At 35.4% G+C, this 12,628-nt stretch overlaps 1 long non-coding RNA gene across 1 annotated transcript; it reads left to right on the top strand.

Moving 5' to 3' along the window:
- The first annotated feature begins 447 nt into the window (after positions 1-447).
- LOC149152798 (uncharacterized) lies at positions 448-8,053 on the top strand. The gene is made up of 2 exons (XR_016262268.1): positions 448-541; positions 7,679-8,053. It is a non-coding gene; the product is annotated as an uncharacterized LOC149152798 (long non-coding RNA).
- The last annotated feature ends 4,575 nt before the right edge of the window (positions 8,054-12,628 follow it).

Genomic DNA, 12,628 nt, shown 5'->3' with positions numbered 1-12,628 from the left:
ATAAAATCCCAATTTAATAATGAATAATTACTTAATTCTTTAAGTTCCACTTCAAAGAAAGCATTGACACATCAGCTAGAGAAGGGTGCATTATTGTTTTGGAGTAAGAGAAGGGTGCATTATTGTTTCGGAGTTCTATGTCCGTCGCATCAATATTTTATTTGATGTGCCCAATTATTTTTCCAAAGTAAAACTATTATTCAACTTAAATAATAGAATGTATAATATTTCAAATTCTATAAAATGTATAATATTTCAAATTCTTTGAAAATCTGTTTTACTGAAACACAAATATATGGCCGTCGATGACATGATTCGACGGTAGATATTCTATCCCGCCTTTAAATTCAAATCCTCTTGGTAGTTTGGCGCCATTGCGCGTATCCCTCTCAACGAGCTCAGTAGCTCGCATATGAACAATCATGGTTTGCAATCGCATAAACATTTCCCCAGAATCGATCCACGAGCCACCAGATCTCTCTCTGCACGACTTCCAACAGTTCATCTGCGTTTCTTCGTGGTCAAAACGATTTCAGAAAAGGTATTTTTCTGCAAGAGAGTGCTAAAATTTCAAAGCGCCATTATTTTCTTGTCACCATCATGAATCCTCTACGCCTTGTCCTAATGAAATTATTTAGAGTTCTTGATTGGAAAAATTTGCCATATTTCAACTTTCTGGAAATATTTCATTAAATAAGCTACCGTATTATCTAAAATAAATCTGAAGAAAGAGGCCATGCTCAAAACAATGTTTTAAGTAGCAAATTTCACAAGGGTTATTTCTGGTTCAGTTATTCTGAGCTTTCAATGGAAAATTTTGACTCTATTTTGGCTTACAGGCAAGATTTCATAAACTAACGCTCTCTATAAATGGACTAGACAAGGTTGTGCTCAAAATTTTGTTTAAAAAATGGCAGAGTTTGGGAAGAAGTTCTTTAAGTTAATGGATCAGCATTCAGATGCATTTCGAGTGGTTTGATTGAATGATTTCTGTCTCAGTTCCGCACATTTAAAAGTTTTGGAGAATGGGAATTGATAATTCTGGTATTTGATGGTGTTCTATTCAAATTACACAGAAGAAGATAGAAAGTTAGGGCTTTTAGAGGCTAAGCGTACACAATGGCACAATCTTTACAGGTTTTCGTGAGATTTTTAAGACAGGCAAATAGGATAGAAAATTAGGGATTTCACTAAGCCAAGAAAGCTAATGATACATTCTTTACAAATTTACTTCAGAGTTTTGAGACTGAACATTTTTGATGTTCAAGTTGTTCATAGATATCTTCATGCGGTTTCTATTTCCATGGAACCAAGAATTTGATACCTCAACATGAAATACTGTGCTCCGAAGGGTTTTCCCTTCCAGCTCATCTTTGTGTAATGGAATAGAATCGTTAATGCTATTTAGTGTTTGGAGAATTCAAAACTAATGGATTAGGAAGCAGGGGCTATTGGAACGGTTAGTAATTGAGGGAAACACTATCCTTCACAATATAACAACGTAGAGGAAAACTCATGGTACATTTTTGTAGTTTTGGTCAGATTAGGCCATCCAAGCACGCCGTTAGAGATTTCAGAGAGAAGCTCTTTGTTTTCTTTAGCACCGGCTGAAGGGGAGAACTTTTGCCACATTCCGAGGTCATCTCTGTTCATTATAGAAGGAGGTCTTGTAACCTGCTCCAAATTGCCAGTTTCTCTCTTTGAAAGTTTGTATTGAAAACCAGTGCTGGGTCGAAGGTTTACTCATATGAAGGATGCAGAAAATGAGAGTACTTTAGTGAGTCCATGAAAAAGGCTTGGCGAAGATTTGGGGCAAAATGATACCTGCAACAGAGCCAACAAAGTTCCAAAATTAGAGCCAACCTCACCAATTAAAATCTGCAAACAACCTGGAATCCTATCTTTAGGACGAGATTGTTTGAAGCACCCCGAAAACTCAAGTATGTTATTACTATGCTACCTTTCTATAGACTGGAATTATTTCTTTTATTGCTGCAATATCCGTGATATAGTCCTGGTTCAGGCAATTGAAAGATAGACTTGATTTTTCTTCTATTGATTATGAGACTCTGTACTCAAGGTCATAAGAAAAAAAAATCCAAAACTTTTTAGCTAGTGAAATATAAGTTCCTGAAAGTTAAATAGTAACTATCTCTATCCAATTACCCACTGTGTAGGCAGGCATATCATTGATTTTAGCAAGCCTTAGCATTTTCCTGTCTACCTGGATAAGGAAGCAAAATACAAACGAATAACTATCTTATCCCTGGTTGAATAGGACAGGTAAAAACCATTGTTTCCTTAAATTAGTTTCATATTTTACCCCTATAATAAGTTATTGTGTCAGGTTTCTGAACTCTTCCCTGACACACATGAAAGTCACATGCAGTTTCAACAATGGTATTGATAAATTATAACAAATTCTTGTACAAGAACATTCTTATAGTCGTTGCCTCTCAATGCCAAGCAGATGTTGCAATGAGAATTTTGTCCAACCATCCAAAATAGTAAATACATAGCTCCTCCTTCATCCTTAGTCTTATAGCTATTGCAATATGATTAACAGAGCAAATATTTAACCGTGTCCTTAACATTAGCACTAAGATGATATACACTAAATCCTGCCATAGTCACTCTAGCTCTCCATTTTCCTGTAACTTCATACCTCTCAATCCTTTCTTCTCCCTCACAAGCAATTATGTTCACTGTGTTGAACTCGAATGAGGCATCCTCTCAAGAGGGGTTATTGGCCCACATAACAAAGGCACACACAGCAAGAGGGTTATTGAGCCTACACAATGAGGGAATACAACACAAGAAGGTTATTGAACCTATATATCAAGTTTTCCTAGGTTGGAATTAACCACAAACCTAGTTTCAAATAAATCAAATTAAATATGGCCTTACCCATAATTACAGGTATGATACCTACAAATGATTTGGGGCCACACGTATAGATACACCAATAAATTTCAACCACAAACCTGTAAATTTCATTTTCCTTCACACCTGTAAAATTGTTGAATGCCTTTCCTCCATAACAACCGAACAACTCTAGCATAACAAGTGAAACAACTCTTTAACAAAATGGAGAGGGGAGGTGCAAGTAAAACAACTCTTTCAAAAAATGGAAGCTCTCTCAAATCGGGCAATGATGACTCCAAGGACTGCCTTTTGAGTTCTTTAATTTCCTTCGAACTCTCCTCTCCTTTTAGCAGACATTTCAAGGGCAAAGATAATTGCATTTCTAGCCTTCCCATTTTTTGTTCCTTTCTTGTGGTGGTTTTCCCAACAATTTCCACCCTAAGTAGCGTTGTTGTGGACGAAGTTTACTATTTTCTTATAAATGACATTTTGCTCCTTCCTTCGAACGTTTCGAACAACTTTAGGTACCATTGTTTCCTTTAGAAATGACGGTTCCATGTTTAATTCGTTGTTTCGTTATGATGTCCTCTCTTTAACCGTGGTGACCTACGTTGCGTTGTATTTGGTATAATGGTGTCTCCTAAAAATTGTACCTATCTCAGTTGTATCGACTCTGAAGGTCTGGGAAGTATTTGATTTGCTTGAAATTTCTGCTATATTTCAGTCTCACTCTCTCAAGCAACAATTGTCTTGAAAACAAGTTAGCAATTCTTTTGGCAGCTTTATACGGTTCAGTTTACAGTCCCCTGCCACACTTCTCATAGTACCAAGATAATTTATATGTTCTCTTTTTTGTTTTAACTGTCTTCTGTGTCTGTTGATGTATGACTAAATATAATAATATAGTTGAACTACTCATATTTTAATGTTCTCATGTAGTTTTTACTACACGATAGAGTTGAGGTCTCTCGGGTTTCCCCGTAATCTTACCCTTGGTAGTCTACCGACATCTTTGAGGTCTGTTCATAGGTTCCAACCAAATCATGTTACAAACCACACATGATTAGAGTGACATGTGGACTAGTTGAAGAGGAAACCAGAGCAGGGTACCTCCTAACTGTTATTCTACCCCGGATTCAGAGGAGCAGCCAGGATTTTATCCATAGTTTCTTTCCTTCCAACTTTAGATGGGATCTCACCTCAAACTTCTGCCTTGGTGGTCAATCAACATCTTTGACGCCTGTTCGGGGTTGTGCCATATTAGGTTACAGATCATACATAATCAGACGAGTTATGGACCAGCTCCAGACAGATCCAGAGTATGGTTCCTTCCACCCATTAGGGGTAAATCAGCTCCAGACTGATCCAGAGTATGACACCTTCCACCTATTAGACTAGGCCATACATAATCAGAGCGAGTTATGGACCAGCTCCAGACAGATACTTTGCAGATCCAAAGTATGGCACCTTCCACCCATTAGGGGTAAACCAGCTCCAGACAAATCCAGAGTATGGCACCTTCCACCCATTAGGGGTAAACCAGCTCCAGACTGATCCAGAGTATGGCACCTTCCACCCATTAGGGGTAAACCAGCTCCAGACTGATCCAGAGTATGGCACCTTCCACCTATTAGACTAGCCCTACATTCAGCAGAGCAGGGATAATATTTTCAAGAGTTTCCTTGCTTGGACATTAGATGATAGGAGAGCCGAGCATCATCATTCCTATGCCTCCCGTAGGATCACACAACTGGATCCTTTCTTAAGCTTTTGGCAATTCCAACAGTGATCCAATAGCCTGGTTCCCACCATCATTGACATCATCCCATCCCTCTCTCCAGACTTTTAGTGCAGACACTCTGTTGTATCCCTACATTTATGCTACTATTAGATAGTTTGATGGTTTTTTTTTCCCGTTTTGATGCCTTGAGACGTGAAGATTCAAGAAATTTGATCATTTTGATGCCTTGAGACATGAAGGAATTTGATCTTGTTGAAGGCTGAAGCTCCGCATTTTTTAATAATTCTTTTGTGCCAATGGGCTGTGTATCACTGTTTGGAAGAGATGTGCATAGTAGCTCTTAGAATAATCATTGAATCACCCACCACTGTTGCCTAGTAGGCCCCTTGAGCTTCAGGAAGCTGGAGGCCTTTGAAGAGGGCTTGAGCCTTCACTTGTTTGCTCACAAAAATACCAACCTGCCGTAATATCGACTCTCTTGATTTCATCTGAAGTCAATGAAGGCTCCCTGCCCCTGCCATTCCAGGTTTCTTTTAAAGGTGCCATCAAGGAAAAGGGTTGTTATACCTTGATCCAACATCCAGGGTTTCATGTCTTAGAGAGACACATCTTGAGAAATAGGTGGATGGTCCATACTGTCTTCCCAAGCTTAATGCACTTGCCATTGCGTGGGATACATGATAGGTGTTTCCAAAGGAAATGGGCCAAGGACTCGCAGAATGGCGAGACAGGGGATCCTTTTATCACCGACTTTGTTTGAAATAGTTATAGCGAAGTCCATCTTTCCACCAGGCCACTTTGTCGGACAAATATTTCAACAACAGTTTGGCTTCCATGGCTTGGTTAGATATCATTGGATCTCTTATTGCCAAGCCCCACTACTCTCAAATGGGGCTCGAACCATAATCCAATTGATTAAATTGAATATTTTGTTGTCCGTTGTCTCCTTTCTACAGGAACCACCTTATCTCTCTCCCAAGGATATAGGTAACCTACCGGTGCCAAGAGGGCTGAAATCAGGAAAAGTGACAATACATCTTACCTGGATTATCATATTGATATTTACTGTGACTAGATTGATTCATTATCCTTTTGGCTGTACTTACCCATGGGTTTTATTTTGCTCTTATTACATTCCTGAAAGATTTGCGGAAGATCTCAAAGCGCTCTTCTTTGTTTAATCCGTCTGTAATGATTGTTTTCCAAAATATGCTTGCAAAAATATGCTTGAGCTATTTTGACATATTTAATGTTAATTTTAAGATATAGGAATGGTATTGGGTTTTTCCCTCATGGTACAGAAATGGAAAGAAGATGAAGTGGACAACAATAGTTAGAATTATTCTTAGAAATTAGTTAATGGTTGGTATTGAAATAAAAATAGTTATTGTTTTAAAAAATGTGATTTTATAATAAATTAATAACAATGAAATAATAACTCTCTTGTTTATATTCAACCTGTAGGCTATTCAATTCCATATCATTCCATTATTATTTACAACTCATTTAATTGTCAATCTCATGCTATGATATTGGCTTTATCCCCAATCCAACATGTACTGCAGATTTACCTTGATCTTCACTTGTGTTATTGTATGTTTTTGCAATTTCTTGGAAAGCTTTAATGCATTTGGTCTTTTATCGACTCCTTTGTAATGGTGAGATTGTACTGTGTAATAACTGTTCTCCTGTAGCTTTCGTATTTTGGATATGGGGCATTATATCTCGAGAAACACAGATAGACTAACACTCTCTTTATTTTCCTGTAAATAAAACAGAGAGTTTCAGGTGCTTGAATCATGGGTGGAACACTATAATGCTAAAGAGGTTCAAATTTGAAAATTGTTGAATGCCTTTCCTCCTTAACAACCGAACAACTCTAGCATAACAAGTGAAACAACTCTTTAACAAAATGGAGAGGGGATGTGCAAGTAAAACAACTCTTTCAAAAAATGGAATCTCTCTCAAATCGGGCAATGATGACTCCAAGGACTGCCTTTTGAGTTCTTTAATTTCCTTCGAACTCTCCTCTCCTTTTAGCAGACATTTCAAGGGCAAAGATAATTGCATTTCTAGCCTTCCCATTTTTTGTTCCTTTCTTGTGGTGGTTTTCCCAACAATTTCCACCCTAAGTAGCGTTGTTGTGGACGAAGTTTACTATTTTCTTATAAATGACATTTTTCTCCTTCCTTCGAACGTTTCGAACAGCTTTAGGTACCATTGTTTCCTTTAGAAATGACAGTTCCATGTTTAATTCGTTGTTTCGTTATGATGTCCTCTCTTTAACCGTGGTGACCTACGTTGCATTGTATTTGGTATAATGGTGTCTCCTAAAAATTGTACCTATCTCAGTTGTATCGACTCTGAAGGTCTAGGAAGTATTTGATTTGCTTGAAATTTCTGCTATATTTCAGTCTCACTCTCTCAAGCAACAATTGTCTTGAAAACAAGTTAGCAATTCTTTTGGCAGCTTTATATGGTTCAATTTACAATCCCCTGCCACACTTCTCAGAGTACCAAGATAATTTATATATACACGGTGAGAGAAAAATGTATATTATGCTAATTGAGGAATTTTTTTCACTTGTCGAACTTATAGTATTGAATTTAACACACTAACACTTTACAACAATGAACTAACAATATTCATGATGAAAATAGCAATATGGAAGATTTATCTGCATAATGAAAAAGGCAATATGGAAGATTCCGATCACGTTCCAAGGCATTTCTTAAAATGTGGATGTGACAAAAGGTTGTTGTGGAAGTTGTTGTTTGTATATGGAAAATTTCTTGATCATTGTGTATAATCCTAATGTTGATAGATATGTCTACTAAATGCTTCCAGTTAATGGGGCATTGATTTGAGAATTCAATATATTTTTATTCTTTATCAAAGTATTCTTTTGTTGTATTTGTATTTTTCAATTTATGCCTTACGGCGTTTCCTTTGCAACATCTGGTGCAAATGCTAGTATATCTTACCTCATTTTATGGTTAACATTGTATAACAAAAACATGCGTTGTGTTATGTAATTAATACTAACATGTAATATTGATTTTTTTTGTCAGAATGCTATAGGTAATGATTGCCAAGACGATGATCCAAATTATGTTCAACATATATCAGGAGATGATGAGGATGAGGATGAGGATGATGGTGGTGAAGGAGGAGATGATGATGATAGTTGCGGTGTTGGTGATGATGTGGATCAGAGTAATGAGGATGGTCAAGATGATCATGAGGATGATCTTGGTGGTGGTAGCTAGGCATGCACATGCATTGTTTTTTATGAAGAAATTATTGTGTAGAATGACATTGTTATGTTTAGATGGGTGTTGTGAATTTACCCTATATCAATGAGACATTTTGATTTTGTAATCATACGATGAGTTTGATTTATGTATGTTGTTAATTTATCGTAGAATAACGATATTCATGAAATATTTTGATTTGTTAATCATATTTGAATTTTACTTGTTTTGATTAAAAATAATACTGATTTTATTAGTATTATGTTGCTATTTTATACATGTTTTGATAATTGTTAATGACACATTGTTATTTTTTTGGATGGATGTTGTCAATTTCTCTTAAATTTCTTTACAAATGATTTTGAATTGTGATATTTGCTTTAATGATATTTAGAAACTATCATATATTTCACTATGAATCTATAAAGGGGGTCATATATGTAAAGAAAAATATACTCTATATAAGAATTCAAATGCGGATGTAACCATGGATGCAAAATTGAAAGTAAAATTGGATGTTAAACTAGGAATTAATACAAAATGCAAACAATTGACATACAAAGTGTTTTAAATTAGAAGTGAAAAATTGTGCAATAGTTGACACAAAGAAGGGAACAAAACATGGCATACAAAAGGATATCAAATTGGGCAAAAACAAGGACACATAAATGGGCACCAAATTAGATGCAAAAAAAGACAACAACTAGATGTAAAATAAGATGCAAAGTTGAGCGTTAAAAAGAAGCAAAAAACGTTACAAATTAATATGCCAAATGATGATGCAAATAATGGTGTAAATTTGGGATGCAAACTTGGGTGCAAAAAAGGAAAAAAAAAAGATGTAAGAAAAGACATAAAACAAGATGCAAAATGGGGTTGAAAAAAGGTGAAACCAAGGATGCCATATTGGATGTAAAAAATGATTCCTAATCACATGCAAATTTAGGCTTGAACTCAGACACAAAATTATATGCAAATGTGGACACAAAATGAGGCAAAAAAAGTTGCAAATTTGGATGGTGAAAACGATGTAAAACTAGACACCAAAAAAATGCAAAATTGGATGAAAAAGTCGGTGTAAATAATGGTGCAACATTGGACACAAGTAGACACAAAAAAATGGTGCAAAAAGGGGCATAAAATAGCTTAAAATTGGATGCAAAACTTGGTGCAAAAACAAATACAAAAGTAGACGTAAAAAATGGCTCTAAATTGAATGTACCATTAGACACAAAATAAGATGCAAAGGTGGACACAACACATGACTCAACATAAGATGCAAATATAAATGCAAATTTGGATGCTCAAAATGATGTAACTTTAGATGCAAGAGATGGTGTTAAAAATGATGCAAAATTGGATGAAACAAATGACGCAAAATATGGTGCAAAATGAGATGGGAAAAATGGAGACAAATCAAACATAAATGTGGATGCAAAAAATGGTCCAAAAAAAGATGCAAAAATGGGCACAAAAATGGATGCAAAATTTGGTGCTAAATCAAATTCAACACATGGTGCAAAGATAGGCACCAAAGCTGGTGCAAAAATAGAAGCAAAAACTAGTGTAAGACTAGATACAAAACTTGGCGTAAGACTAGATGCAAAAACTGACACAAAATGGATGCATAAAAAGACGTTAAATTGGATTCAAAATACAATGTAAACTTGATGCAAATGATGGTGCAAAAATGGAAGCAAAGAATGACACAAAATAGGAAGCAAAAGAGAATGAAAAATAGATGCAAAAAATTACACAAAACTAGAAGCAAAACTTGTCATAAAATAAGATGCAAATCTTGGTTCAAAATTTGACGCAAAAAATGATGCATAGTTTGGTGTAAAAAATGATGCAAAATCTAGCGTGAAAAAGGATGCAAAATCAGGTGCAAAAAAGGACGCTTTAAAAATTGTACAATAGAGCCAGATTTAGCGCCAGGTTGCTCATCACAATTACAAAAAAAATGCACTAAAATCTGGCGCTAAATCTGGCGCAAATCGCTGGTTTTGTTGTAGTGATGCTATTGCAATTAATATGTTATGATTTTAATTTATTTTAATGTTATCAAATGATTAGTTATGAAATAACCAATTATTTGATTTATATGTTTATTTATGTTTATGTTTTATTGTTTAAGGAGGATGTTAGATAATGTTTCCTTGATGAATTGATTTATATTTAATTAATATTTTAATGAGAGAGGTGGGATTAAATTATTAAAAAGGATATGAGTTAATTATTGATTCTTTAAGATCTCAAGTAAGGGTTTCCAGGTGTTGCTTAGTTTTATTCCATCATCTCGATTCAAGTTGTTCTTCCTTTTTTCTATCTCAATGGCTTCTTTGATTTTCCTTTTAAGATAGTGGTCTTTTTTTCTAATTAGTTTGAATTCTTCCATGCAGATGTAATGAGAGGAAGAGCGAACATGTTTCGCTAACGCTAATTTTGAGGTCCTTTCTCTTCTTAAGTCAACAATGTGTTCTTTAATTCTGATGTTAAGAGACTTACCCGTTTCACCTATGTATTCTTTTCCACATGAGCAAGGAATAACATAAACACCTTTTTGAAGGTTAGGGTTTATGGGATCCTTGACTGAGTTGAATAATTGTCTGATGGTGTTGGCAAGGGTGAAGGCTACATTAATGTTGTGTTTATTAAGAATTTTAGTAATTTTATCAGTGGTGCCTTTTATGTACGGAAGGGAGACCTTAGGAGTTGATGAATTTTGATCTTTGATATCATTATTATTCTTGTTTAATGATAGGTGCATGGCTTTCTTAATTGTGTTCCTACTATAGCCATTTAATCCAAACACTTTGTGAAGATGGTCGAGTTCATCATTTAAATGGTCAGGATTAGATATTCTGGCCACCCTAGTGGTTAAGGTCCTAATGATGCCAATCTTTTATTTAGGGTGGTGATGAGAATTTGCATGAAGATATCGTTCTGTATGGGTTTTCTTTCTATAGACTTGGAAACTAAGTGACCCATCTTTTTTGGTTAGAAGGATATCAAGGAAGGGAAGTTGGTTGTTATTTTCAATTTCAATAGTAAATTTTATATGGTCAGAAAGGTTATTTAAGTGATTGAGGAATAGGTCAAGTTTTTCTTTTCCATGAATCCATTTGGAAAGTATGTCATCGACAAACCTTTTCCATTCTTCAGGGGTGTATGGAAATGACCTCAGAGCCTTCTGTTCAAAGTGCTCCATGAAGATGTTGGCAACTATGGGGGATAGAGGAGATCCCATAGCCACACCATGGGATTGTTCATAAATTTTACCTTTGAAACTGAAGTAAGAGGATTTTAAGCAAAGCTCCAGAAGATCCATAATTTCTTTATCTGTGATGTTTTTCATGATATTAATAGCTTCATCGATAGGAATCATAGTATAAAGAGATACAATATCAAAGCTAACCATAAGATCGTCATCCTTCATTCTTATGTTGTTAATCCATTGAACAAAAGAATATGAGTCTTTAATATAAGAAGGGGTATTACCAGATAAGGGTATAAGTTTTTTGACTAGGTGTTTTGCCAGAAGATAAGTAGGGGAACCTATGGTATTGACTATAGGTCTGGGAGTTATGTTAGGTTTATGGACTTTAGGAGCACCATAAATTCTAGGAATAATGGAACTATTAGGGATGATTTTCTTTTTTGTGATGTCATCTAGAGATGATTCTTTGATTTTCTTAATTACTTCCTGCATAATTTTCTCACTGGGATCTTTATTAATGATTTTATAACAACTACTGTTATTTAGATGTTCCTCCATTTTATTGTCATAATCAGTTCTATTAATAATTACAGTTGCATTGCCCTTATCAACCTTTAGGATGACTATGTTTTTGTTTTTTCTGAGGTTGTTTAAGGCTCTTTTTTCTTCTAAGGATATGTTAGATGCAGGAGGTTTAGAATTTCTAATAATCTTAGCAATGACTTGTCTGATTTCTTCACTTTTTGCTATATTTAGGTTTTTAATAGCTACTTCAATATTACTGATGACCTCCTCCGCAGGTATTTTATTAGGGGTTATAACAAAATTTAGACCTTTTCTCAGGATGGATTCAGTTGCATGATTTAGGTGGACATTTGATAAGTTAATGACCTGGGCATTATCTGAATTTGGACTTTGATTGGGATGTATGGTTCAAATTTTAGATGGGTTGTTGTTCCTATGAGGGAAGTTGGAATTTTTGCAAGCTGTATCTGCGTTGTTTCCCTCCAGAGATCTATACTCTCGCATGTTATTGTCATCATGCTCCATATCTACGTTGTTTACTCTTGGTGAAATACATATGCTGCTTTTTTGGGTGCTGCTTTTATCTTGTTCTGCGCTATTACCTCTTGGTGTTCTGTGAACAAGATTTGTTTGGTAATTAAAGCTGGATTGCCTTTTGGAGTGTGTGCTAGATAAAACATTAATAGTATCAACGCTGTTCATGAAGGGTTGTGTGTTAATGTTTCTTGGTAGAGCATTGTCAAGATTCGGGATTTGATTATTGTTAGAAACCTATAAAATCATTGTATCTACACTAATTATGATTCCATACGGTGATCTGTCTTGCGTGTTGTTGTACATGACTAAGGACCAATTATACCCACGCTGGTCTTCTGGGTTGGCAGACCTTTCATAACCACGCTACTCTTATCTTATTCTGCGCTGTTACCTCTTGGTGATATGTGAGCAATATGTGTATGGTAATTAAAATTGTATTTCCTTCCCGAGTGCGTGCTAGAGAAAATATCAACGATGTTCATTAA

The sequence above is a fragment of the Pinus tabuliformis genome, chromosome 9, assembly GCF_031772625.1.
Source record: "Pinus tabuliformis cultivar Carrire ecotype Pingquan chromosome 9, CPIR1, whole genome shotgun sequence".
Classification (NCBI taxonomy): domain Eukaryota; kingdom Viridiplantae; phylum Streptophyta; class Pinopsida; order Pinales; family Pinaceae; genus Pinus; species Pinus tabuliformis.
The sequence above is the reverse complement of the archived record's forward strand: the minus strand, read 5'-3'. Positions and strand labels throughout refer to the sequence as shown.